General features: G+C 38.2%; 1 protein-coding gene across 2 annotated transcripts in view; it reads right to left on the reverse strand.

Moving 5' to 3' along the window:
• ROBO1 (roundabout guidance receptor 1) overlaps positions 1-13069 on the reverse strand; it is a 1158618-nt gene that overhangs the window by 203392 nt on the left and 942157 nt on the right. The window lies entirely within an intron of this gene.

Below are 13069 nucleotides of genomic sequence, written 5' to 3' on the forward strand. Positions count from 1 at the left end.
TATTTTGATCCTATTTTCCCCTAATGAGCATATCTGGGTTCTGAGTCACAATCATCTTAGCTTGACAAGTAGGGGCATCAGTTCACCTGAACACTCTCCAGAAGCACCTCGGCAAACACTGTCTCCTCTTTTGTGATTGGTTCTGAAGTAGAAACTCTGGACAGATGCTTTGTTAACAGTAAAAGTGTGTTTTTGATGTTCCGAAAGGATCTTATAACGGCATTCCTAATAGCTGGCATCAACAGTTCTCATTTATCCTCACAGGAAGGGTACTTTGTTTATTTTTCTATTCAAATACATTTTAAAATCCTGCAATATTTCTGGGACAAAAAAATAGATTTAGAAAGCGACCCAGAAGCAAATAATGACAACAAAAAGATAGCGAAGTCATGTAGCAAGATCTGTTGAGTGGCAAGCAAAGATAATCACAGGAGTTTTGGGATTCCTTATTAAATCTCCAAAAGATCTTTGCCTAAATATAAAGTGGAGGAAAGGCAATAGCCAGTTTCAGTGGGTGTGCTCAGGAAACTGAATTTGCAGTGATGCTGTGATCAAAACGGGTCCACAAAAGCCATCAGCCCTCAGTCTCAGAATAGGATGACTTGTCCTCACATGTAATACTAAAACCAGTCTTAACCTCACGTAAAGATTATATAATGAAGCTTTTAAAAATATGAATTCAATCTAGAAATTAAAAGTCAAGGGCTCTAACTGAGGAAATATGCAAGTGTTCCTGAACAGAATGGATAGTGATGGTCCCAGTCCTCCAAGCTTCATCACAGACCCAATGCCACACCACGTCAGGTAGGAGAGCATACAGTGGATTCTTTTACTCAGTTTACTCATGATCTCACTCAGTTACATAAACTTAGAGCACTCACTATTGTGAGGCATGGAATGACAAATAATAAACAATTCATATAAAGTTTTGGGCGCACAAACCACAGATCCAAAAGATACTATGAAAGGAAGTTATGGATTTTTCCAATCATTTTTCAAAATGTTCATTGCTCTAGGGGTTCCTGCATGGCTCAACTGGTTAAGCGTCTACCTTTGGCTCAGGTCATGATCCCAGGGCCCTGGGATCGAACCCTCCATGGGGCTCCCTGCTTAGCGGAGTCTGCTTCTCCCTCTGCTCCCACATCCTTGCTTGTGCTCTCACTCTATCACAAATAAATAAAATCTTTAAAAAAAAAAGTTCATTGTTATAATTGTCATGGAAAGAATTCTGGATGGCATAAATTTGTGCTTAACATTTCCTTTGTTTTTGCCGAAAATTTGTTGAGAACACATTCAATTATGAAAGAGCTTTCTAATTCTCGGAGATTAAAATGGAGGGTACTCTTTTCATTTTTTTATTCTTGAACCTATTACAATATCAGATATATTAGGCAATTCAACAAAAACATTCTCATTTATCAAAACGTTCTTATTTATCAAAGCATATCAAAACAACATATATCAAAAAACATTCAGATATGGGATGCCTGGGTGGCTCAGAGGGTTAAGCCTCTGCCTTCAGCTCAGGTCATGATCCCAGGATCCTGGGATCAAGCCCCGCATTGGGCTCTCTGCTTAGCTGGGAGCCTGCTTCCCCCGCCCCTTCTCTGACTGCCTCTCTGCCTACTTGTGATCTCTGTCAAATAAATAAAAATAAAAATCTTTAAAAAAAAATTCAGATATGAAAAATCTAAAATTGCAATGCTACCTTTTCTACTAATTCTCTATATAATTTTATCTTAATTCTGATACTAATAAAATACATATAGGCAAACTGAAAATGCTATATTTGAGTTACACTTATTTAAACAGAAAAAAATCCTTTAAGTGCACTATATAAAATGTAAATGCAAATCAAGTGGCTAGTTGTAGATAATTAAACAAACCTAGAAGTAACTGAAATGTTGCAAATATACTAAGGAGTACTTTCTACAAGTTTCCTTAACAAATGAGTGTTTTAATTAACTCGTATTTTTCCGTACAATATCTTATAATGAGTGCAAATGAAACTGGCTCGAAAATGAAATGCCTCTATATAATTTAAGAACAGAGATATTCTGGAAACATTTGGTGATACATTTACAAATATGTTATATATATGACATGATAAAACCAGGAAAAGGAAATGCTTCCTGTGGATTTGTGATGGTTTTTTTAGTGTTTGATGTCACTGAAGTAATCAGTGTATTCACTTTTTAGTGTGATTATATTAGATCACATATAAAAGATATTTTCTCATGCTGATCTTTTTTCCCTAAAGAGGTCTCATAAATGTCAAGTCCTTCCAAACAGAAGGTAGTTTTCTGGTCATTATTTCCATTACTTTGTAATTAGGATCAGACGATTCAACAGGCTAAGAAGTTAAACTAGGAAGAGATGTTCACAAGAGGCAGTTTTATAAACAGTAAGAAGTGTATCAGCTGGATTTAAAAGAATTTCTTTACTATAAAAATTCTCTCGTTAATTTTCTACAAAAGTACATTTTTCTATATCCAACCAATTCTACTCTTATTGAAGAATGCATGATTTATGGGAGAACATCCCTGCCGTGGTACGTTGCCATTTCAACACTAGTTGAAAGAGCATAAAAAACAAAGAGCTTTTCTTTTCTTTTTTTTTTTTTTAAGATTTTATTTATTTATTTGACAGACAGAGATCACAAGGAGGCAGTGAGGCAGGCAGAGAGAGAGAGGGGGAAGCACGTTCCCTGCCAAGCAGAGAGCTGGATGCGGAACTCGATCCCAAGACCCTGTGAGCATGACCTGAGCCGAAGGCAGAGGCTTTGCCCACTGAGCCACCCAGGCGCCTCCAAAGTGCTTTTCAAGATACAACCACTCAAGTTCAGAAATAAGCACCAACTACACATCAAGATCTTAAGTACATGAAGAAGCATGTTGTAGTGTCCTTTCCTAATCACTGTAAGGCAACACAGGGCCAAAATATCTCTTTAGTTAAGTTATAGCAAGAATACTCCAAATATGGAACTAAGATACATCAAAAGAGTTGGACAGGTTGCCAAATCATCTGGTATAAAACCAAACCAAACCAAAAACAAAACAAAACAACAAACAAACAAACAAACCAATAGAAACAAGACTAGATCACTCTTCAGAGATACAGGTGTTTTGTTGTTGTTGTTTAATTAAATCTACTTCTAATTCCCACTTTCCACTTACTAGCTGTGTAATTTTGGTAAACTAATCCATCTTCTTGACCTTAAACTTCCGCATCTGCATACTGGAAATAATGCCTCTTTTTCTGTCCTTCATAGTGTTACCATGAAAATTAAAAGAGATACATTTAATAATGTCTAGAGCATACTGTGTGCACACAAGCACAAAAATGTTCCTTTCTTCTGTTATATACATTCCATACCATGTGCCAAGGAGAAAATTTTATACAGCTTTTTCTGAGGAAAATTTTTATCACTGAGAATAAAGATTTTTAAAATAGAGAACGATATACTAAAAAATGATAGATTATAAAAATGAGACACTGATCCCTCTTACTATAGAATATCAGACAAGAGAGAAAATAAAGTCATTTGGATTAGTCACTTTCTGCTAGATATTTTCTGCTAATTATTCTAATTTCAGCTAGTAATTTTTTAATCTTCTACATATCAGTTTTTAAAGGCTATTGTATCTGCCTCCTTTTTGAGATGTCCTCATGAAACACAGGAAAAATCATGAAAACGTCCTCATTTTTCCCCAGTAGCTACAAAAGTGTTGCTGTTGGAATTACAAGTGATAGGAATAGGTCAGCCAAGGGACTTAACTATGGTTTAGGAAACTAGCCACCCTAGAAAACCAAAAGGAGGGGGAACAGGGGTGGCTCAGTTGTTGGGTGTCTGCTTTGGCTTAGGTCATGGTCCCAGCATCCTGGGATCGACCCCTGCCTCAGGCTCCCTGCTTGGCGGGGAGCCTGTTTCTCCCTCTCCAGCTCCTGGGTGCTTGTGTTCCATCTCATGCTATCTCTGTCTGTCAAAGAAATAAACAAAATCTTTAAAAAGAAAGAAAACCAAAAAAGATTAAAAAGGAAGAAGGCTGTTGGGTCTGTCTAATCAAGGCAAGTCTTGGTACTGTATCTTCAGAGTGATACCTCCTAAATGTGCATGTATATTTCAAAAGATTTGAAATTATACAGTGACACTATATTGCAAGGTATACTTAAAAGAGTTTCCCTCTCCATACGCACCACATGCATCTAAACCCTGTATGTCTCCTGTGCCATTAAGTATGGCGTCTTTAAGAGAACACCAAGCGGTCTTCCTTCAAAGCCCATGCTCCTCAAGTTTCTTTGAAGCCAACAAACAAAGCCCCACTCAACAACTATTTGAAATATTGTTTTGAAACTACTGATATTAATTCAACTTTCCACATATATGTTTACATTTCCATGTGGTAAGTGTGTTGGACTATTATTTGGAGGCTTGTCTGTTTATCTTTCAAGGTTTCTACTATGAACTCTGTTCTAAATATGAGAATTAATAGAAATGAAATATGAAGCAAAGGTCTGAATTTCCCCCTCAAACACGCAATCGATTTTATTCTCGTATTAAAAATGAAGCTAAGCTAGTCTTATTTCCCAAGTATTTTAGGTTAGGTTTCTTCTTTCTTTCACTAAAACATCTTCTGTGTACACAACATAATTAAGGAAAACCACAACAGTTGTTCTATGCCAGTGAGAATGTTTCAAAAACTATTACTTCAAAGTGGCTTCCTTTCCTTCCCCTCCTTATTGGCAAAGAGGTCTTTTATTAAGCCCACCGCACTTCTCAATCATCACCCCCCTCACTTTTTACTCTGAAAAAACTCATGCTGAGGGGGAAAATAGTTCTAAGAAATGGTTTGGAATCTAGCACTTGGATGGGAAATTGAATGTCTATTCCTTGACTCAACTCAGCGGAGCAAAAGCAAAAAGAGGGAACACTCAGGATTTGGCAAAAAAGAGCTTTTCCTCTGGATGTGGTCCACTGGCTTGTGGCACAATTGTCATACAACCATGAAGAGTTCCAATGTCTACTGGTTGGTTCCATCTGCTTCAGGCATTTCAAAGCTTTTGAGCTCAGCACTTCTTGGGCTGGTAAGAACTCCTTGATGGTTTGGTTTCAAAAACCTCTTTTGGTCATAAGAGCTCCTTCTGCTTGGTCCTTTATACAGCTTTCTGTTTGTGCCTGTTTATTAAATGCCCTTTTCCCAAGTAACTATTGATTGTTGGAACTTTTACAGGATTCACTCTGTTTCATTTGGACTTCAAATGCTTGGATGGAATCAGCGTTAGTCCTATCCATTTTCTAACCACTTGAAAGTCTGTCAGCCCAATCAACACGTTCTCATTCATGCACTACTAGGGCTTTCAGTGGGAAAATTTCCACCAAAAAGAAAATTTAGAATTTATGTACATTGTTTTCTTTCCAAGTATTTACGCTTTCAAATGTTGAGAAACACACTTGCCAGATTTCTTGTGACTAATTTAGTGTCCTTCCCCCTTTTATTTCTTAATGACACAAACCACATAAGAAAGTCACTAAGAAATGTGGAATTATAAATCTCTCTTTAAAGCGTATATTTAAATTACTTATGCATAAATAATTGTCTGTTTTTTTTTTAAAGATCTTATTTATTTATTTGAAAGAGAGTGAGTGAGAGAGAGCACAAGCAGGGACAAAGGGAGAGTGAGAAGCAGACTCCCCACTGAATAGGGAGCCCGATGCAAGGCTCAATCCTATGGTCCTGGGATCATGACCTGAGCCAAGGCAGATGTTAAACTGATTCACCCAGGTGCCCCAATAATTGTCTATTAACCATATTCTAAACTACTTATATAATCTTCTGATTGACTTTCAATAAATAAATTTATCTTTTGTTTTAACTCTTAACTTGAACTTAAAATTTCCATTACTTGTTTCTTTCTGTAATTACAATAGCATCCAACATGAACATCGTTTAGCACGTGAGAATAAATTATTTTTTTAATTTATTTTTATTTTTTTATTAATATATAATAATATATAATGTATTATTAGCCCCAGGATGAAACCTGTGAATCATCAGGTTTACACACTTCACAGCCCTCACCATAGCACATATCTTCCCCAATGTCCATAACCCAACCATCCTCTCCCTACCCCCTCCCCCGGCAACCCTCAGTTTGTTTTGTGAGATTAAGAGTCTTTATGGTTTGTCTCCCTCCCAATCCCATCTTGTTTCATTTGAAACTAAATTAATTTTAATAACAATTATTGCAGCATATTTTTTAGAGTAACTGACTAGATCTATTTGAGAAAAATATACCAATTAGATGATAATAAGTAAACTTTTATTGTTAGCACTTAAAATTATTACAATATTTTTTTTAATTTCACATATTTTATTTATTTATTTATTTTAAATTTTTTATTTTTTATAAACATATATTTTTATCCCCAGGGGTACAGGTCTGTGAATCACCAGGTTTACACACTTCACAGCACTCACCAAAGCACATACCCTCCCCAATGTCCATAATCCCACCCCCTTCTCCCAAACCCCCTCCCCCCAGCAACCCTCAGTTTGTTTTGTGAGATTAAGAGTCACTTATGGTTTGTCTCCCTCCCAATCCCATCTATTTTTAACTCACAATATTTTACCCTAAATCTTGTGCTTTCTGTATTTGGAAATACAGTTAACCCCTTGAACAATACAGGGGTGAGGGGCCTCAATTGCCTGCACAGTTACAAATCCATTGATAACTTTTTTCCCCCAAAACTTAACTACTAGGAGCCTACTCTTGACTGGGAATCTTACTGATAACAAAAAAGATTGAGTAACACATATTTTGTATGTTACAAGTATTCTAGACTGTGTTCTTTCTCTCTCTCTCTCTCTCTTTTTTTTTTGAGAGAGAGAGACAGACAAAGAGACAGGAGGGTGGAGGGGCAAAGGGGAAGTGAGAGAGATAGAATCTTAAGCAGGCTTCAGGCCTAGTGCAGAGCCCATTATAGGAATCAATTTCACAGTCCTGAGATCATGAGCTGTGCCAAAATGTAGAAGCAGATGCTTAACTGACTGAGCCAACCAGGAGCACCCCCCCTTTTTTAAGTAGGCGCCATGCCCAACATGGAGCCCAATGTGGGGCTTGAACTCATGACCCTGGGATCAAGAGCTGAGCTGAAATCAGGAGCCAGATGCTTAACTAACCAAGTCATCCAGGCATCCCTCTATACAAAAAAGAAAATGTTATTAAGAAAATCATAAGGGGGCTCCTGGGTGGCTCAGTGGGTTAAGCCGCTGCCTTTGGCTCAGGTCATGATCTCAGTGTCCTGGAATCGAGTTCCGCATGGGGCTCTCTGCTCGGCGGGGAGCCTGCTTCCCTCTCTCTCTCTCTCTGCCTGCCTCTCTGCCTACTGTGATCTCTCTCTGTCAAATAAAAAAAAAAATCATAAGGAAGAGAAGATACATTTACAGTAACACACTGTATTTATATATTAAAAAATTCCACTCATAAACGGAGCCGCACAGTTCAAACAACTGTACACTCTAGAGATATACTACATTTTTTTTTCTTTTCAACGATTTTATTTATTTATTTGACAGACAGAGATCACAAGTAGGCAGAGAGAGAGGGAGGAAACAGGCTCCCCTCTGAGCAGAGAGCCCGATGCAGGGCTCGACCCCAGGACCCTGGGATCATGACCCGAATTGAAGGCAGAGGTTTTAACCCACTGAGCCACCCAGGCGCCCCTAGAGATATATTACATTTTGATTACCAATCAGTACATTATACCATAATTTAAAGAATAAAGTTCCTATGTAGTATAGTGTAATCACGCTTTATTTTAGCCAGTGGTATATTTGTTCTAGAATTTTAAGTATGGTATATAGCTTGATTATATGATACTTCTGAAGGACTTGTAAAGGAAATTAAAACAATAGTGATTTGCTATCTCCAGTTTTAGAGTTTCTTGTAGCTAATTCTAATCCTAACCAACAGAACACCTGATTCAGACTTGAGGTACTGGTGAAGGTATCCTGGAAGGAAGTGGTGCCAAAAATTGAGAACTAACAGGTGATGGGAAAGTGTTGGGATAAGAGATGGTGACAGGGTTTCATGATGGGGAAGCAGGATGTATAAGAGTGGAGAACAGAGTGTTGCTTGCTTTGTACTAGGGAATATTTGAAAAGAAGTATCTGTGGAAGTGGGAAGCAGGTTGAGGAGTTAAAACTGTAGATACAGGGACGCCTGGGTGGCTCAGTTGGTTAAGCAGCTGCCTTCGGCTCAGGTCATGATCCCAGCGTCCTGGGATCGAGTACCACATCGGGCTCCTTGCTCGGCAGGGAGCCTGCTTCTCCCTCTGCCTCTGCCTGCCATTCTGTCTGCCTGTGCTTGCTCTCCCCGCCCCCTCTCTCTGATAAATAAAATCTTAAAAAAAAAAAAAAACTGTAGATACAAATAAGGACAGATCGAGTAAGACTTCAGAACCCAATTAAAGAGTCTGGACTTTATAGTCTAGGCATTGAAAAGCCTCTGAAATTTTTATTGTTTTAAGCAGGCGTGTCACATAAACAGATCTGCATTACAGAAAGATTATTTTGGCAGAAGGTATCTAGAAATCTATTCCAATGACATGCATATTTTTGTACATTAAAAGCTTGTGAAAGCCCACAACAGAGAATGAGTTTAAACACTTTATACTAAAAGATAGGAACTTGATACAATAAATCTCTGTATAATGTGACCTTTCAATTAGTCATCGACATGTGGATGAGTTCTAAGATGGGTTTCCTATATCTGGTAGTTTTATAAGTGAAAATAATATTAATTACTAATTTATATAGTGCCTTATAGTTACTAAAGTCTTTTACATACTCAATGATTTAGATCTTCTAGGAAAGGACGAGGAAATTTTCTGCTGTGCCTTGGTCTGTGTAGAAAGGTTTCTTTAAAAAAAAAAAGAAGAAGAAAAAATCCTCCTTTAACTAGGAAATCAATAGGATATTGTATTTCTTTACCAAGAGTTTCTCACAGAGCTGTGTATAAAAAGGAATGTACAAACAGTGGTAGGGTTAAGAACTCTGGAATGTAGAACAGAAAAAAGACACGATATTTGTCTATTCTTCTCTCAAGTAAACAACCTCTTACAGTTTAAACAATTTCATAAAGAAACCCAAATGACATTTTACCTATCTTTGAACCTCCAGTCCTTTTTGTAACTGAAGGTATTTCCCGAAGAAACAAAAAAGCGGCTTATGATGAGGAATAACACAAGAACTGGCTTTCAAGGCAACAGGAGTTTCCCTCCCAGAGACAAAATGAGGTTTTGTTATTTCTTTCCCTTTTAGTGCAAAATGGGGCCATATTTCATTGAAACTAAAGTGCCTTCAGCTGTAAAGCTCACCCTGCTTTTAGAGCTGTTAGACGTGGAGAACAAGGGATAGTACTGCAGACGATGAAGAATGTTCGAGTGACAGAAAGGGTAAAGTTACCAGGGAACTTTCTTAGATTCCTGTCAGAATAAAAAAAGGAAGGGCTTGCTGTATACAAATAAAAACTTACGAGAATTGGGGTGCCTGGGTGGCTCAGTGGGTTAAGCTTCTGCTTTCGGCTCATGTCATGATCTCAGGGTCCTGGGATCGAGCCCTGCTTAGTGGGGGAGCCTGCTTCCTCCTCCCTCTCTGCCTACTTGTGATCTCTCTCTCTGTGTGTCAAATAAATAAATAAAATCTTAAAAAAAAAAAAAAAAACGAGAACTATGGTTGTATCCTCTTAAAATCTAATTTGAACATTTATATGCCTCCATACAGTATATGCACTCCCGTGTGCATGCATGCATGTGTGTCTGTGTGTGTGTACTATGTTCTGGGGTGGGGGGGGGGCGTGAAGGAAGAGGGAAGTAAACGAAGGCACTACATAGCTAGCATGCTATACTCCAAAAGGAAAATGAGCTGTAGCATTCTTGTCAGTATTTGTATCTAACTCACATTTACTAAAACCTTGTAAGCACATTAACAAGATTTGTCCTTGTTACCTGTTAGGTGATTGAAGAGCATTGAACACTGATGCTTTCAGGACATGGAACCTAAAATGTGTCCATTTTCCTCATGGGGTTTTATGACAATTTATTAAACAAGTAAAATGAGATGAACACATTGTAACAAGAATGAGGGAACTTATTGCACAAGATAATCTATTTCATAGACCCTCACATGGCTTCCTGTGGGCAAAAATCAGAGCTCCTTTTCCTGACCAATGACTGGGTTCGAAACATCCAAAACCAATGTCATAATGTGTATTTTAAATGGTACGCTGAGCTAAAGCCAACATCCCTGAAATAATTTGGGTAAAAATAAAGTACAAAGATCTTTCAATTAACATCGTCACAATAACCAAAGCGGAGAAATGGAAATGCCATAGCCTCAATGACTTTAAATACATATCTTTCTAAAAACCCCTATGTTAAAAACGAGTTTTTTGAATTCAGAACTCATGTTACGAGCAACTGTCCCAGGTTGGAGAGAGATGCAGGAAAATTTGGACCTAAAAATGTAAGACATATGGTCTTGATTGCCTTTTGCAGCTACGTTGAGAGCTCAGTGTAAAGAAAAGCTTTCCAAACGCCAGCTTGCAAACTAGGTTTTTATGTGAAACTCTAATAAAACAGCAGCAGATGTTTCTATGCTATTAATTTGTTTGGGACTTTTTTGGCTGGTTCGTTCCAAATCAACTGTTAACTCCTGTCCAACAACTGCAGCATTCATGTCTTTTTCACCCAGGGAGAAAGAGAGAAAGGGAGCTTTGCCTTGGGAATAGACATTGCACCAATTTGCTGTTTTCATGGGAAATGTGAATGCCAGCACTTGGGTTTGGTTTGGTTTGGTTTCTTGTTCTTTCTTTTTCTGAATGCCCTTAGAAACTGATAAAATGTGCCTTTTACTATAGGAGGTATAGCCAGGAATCATCCAGCCAGGGCACTGCAGGAGTAAAAATGAAGTATGCCATGGTGGGTAAACCTATTTTAAGGAACACAGCACATGCTTCATTTGAAAAACAAAGGGAACAAATCATGACTCATTTCTTTCTTTCTTTCTTTTTTTTTTTAAAGATTTTATTTATTTATCTGACAGAGAGAAATCACAAGTAGACGGAGAAGCAGGCAGAGAGAGAGAGAGAGGGAAGCAGGCTCTCCGCTGAGCAGAGAGCCCGATGCGGGACTCGATCCCAGGACCCTGAGATCATGACCCAAGCCGAAGGCAGCGGCCCAACCCACTGAGCCACCCAGGTGCCCCATGACTCATTTCTTTCTAAACCTGCTTGGAGGGACGTAGATGAACAGGACTTATTCTGGAGCTAACTGACGTGACACAAAGATCATAGCTTGGTCAAGGTTCACACTATCCATTTGTTCGCTTTCTTTCCCCCTCTCTGAACCTTGTAATCTGTTCTCGCTGCCCCAAAGATCTGAAGAGATCACCTTTCTTTGCATGTAAATTTAGCTCTTATTGATCCTATTAGGATACTAAACATGTTTTACTTTCAGAAAGAAAACAAAGGAGATTTTTTTAAAAATTACAGGTTTTAATTTCATCATTTTCCCAATTACATATCGATCCCTCTTTCCCAGAGTAAGGGGGAGAAAACACATCCAGCTGATTCTTCCAGTGAGGCCCAAATGTGGTCACTCCTAAACACTGTTCCTCTGTAACTGGCAGTTTGCTTTATATGACTTTATACTTTTGGGCCGGTAATGCTGAGAATTTGCCCTTAAGGATCATTCTCAGTCCATACAGGTTTATTAATATCTTTCAAGATTATACAGAAATCTTTAATGGGATTCAAATGGAAGCCCTAAAGCCTATTACTCTATAAAATAACTTGGGCTTCTGACTAAAGTGCCAAAATTATTTGGATTTCAGTTTTGTTTCTAAAACAAATGTAATAAAGCATCATTAACAAATTCAACTAAAGTTGGTTCAAGTTCAAAAAGTCTGCGCATTCTAGTGTAATTAGAGACAAGAAAGTTTTAAAGCCCTAATGGAATTTTCTATAATTCGCTCCTTAATTGGAAAACGTTTGCTACTTGGAAATGTTTCCATGATATAAGAGCCAACTAACAAAGCAATGTACCTTATAAGAGTCTTTTTCTGCAAGTATCTACTCTGATCTTTTGACATCACAGCTGCTCTTCCAGGACTGTGGAAACAGCAAAATCCTACAGTATCTCTCAGTGGTCCTGAGAAACAGAATCCATGAATCCATGTTCTTGTTTGAGGAACACCTTTACGATCTGGCCCTTCTGCTCACCTCATCTGCTGCTACTCTTGATTTTCTCTGACGCTCCATATTTCATGTGGACGGAACTAATTTCACTTCCTAAACTAGTTACTATCTCTCTAACTACTGTTCAGATGCTACTGTATTATACTTACAACATCCCAAAGTTTTAGCTACTTCCCTACTAGATTTTGTTGTTGGCCTATAAATTGTTTCCTCATTCCTTTCTTCCCCCAATATCTACCTGGCCATGATCACCTCCTCAAATTAAGGTAGAAAGAATCCCATTTGTATGTGCTGGCAAAGAACACAGCCCTTAACCTTTGTGAGAGCAAAGACATTGCACCCAAGGTCCTTCACAGGGGGTAGTTCTTTAATGTTACCATGAAATCTTCCTTTCCTAGCAAGGCTGTTGAATTTTAGAAGCCATTTGATAATATCCTTAGAATTGAATACCATCTCGAATCTCCACAACCTCAGCCCATCTCAATTTCTGGATTCTGTTGACTCTGCTAAGGTCAAGAATGGGTTTCTAAACTACCCTTGTCCCTAACTGAGACTCTTCCCTGAACCCTGTTCTAACCCTCCTACCAAATCATGTTTCTCCCACATTCATTCCTGCCTCAAAAACGCTCCAATTCTCCCATCTTAGAGGAAAACCAAAATTTTTACAGTGGCCTACAGACACATGCTCACACCATTATCTTTTGTTGATTTTTTAAAATGCATGTCTATCTTACTTTGTCCCAGCTACGCTGGGTCTTAGCCATTCCTTAAATGTCCCAAGCACATTTCCTCCCTCAGGATCTCACAGTCA

Source organism: Mustela nivalis, assembly GCF_964662115.1.
Source record: "Mustela nivalis genome assembly, chromosome: 1".
Lineage (NCBI taxonomy): Eukaryota > Metazoa > Chordata > Mammalia > Carnivora > Mustelidae > Mustela > Mustela nivalis.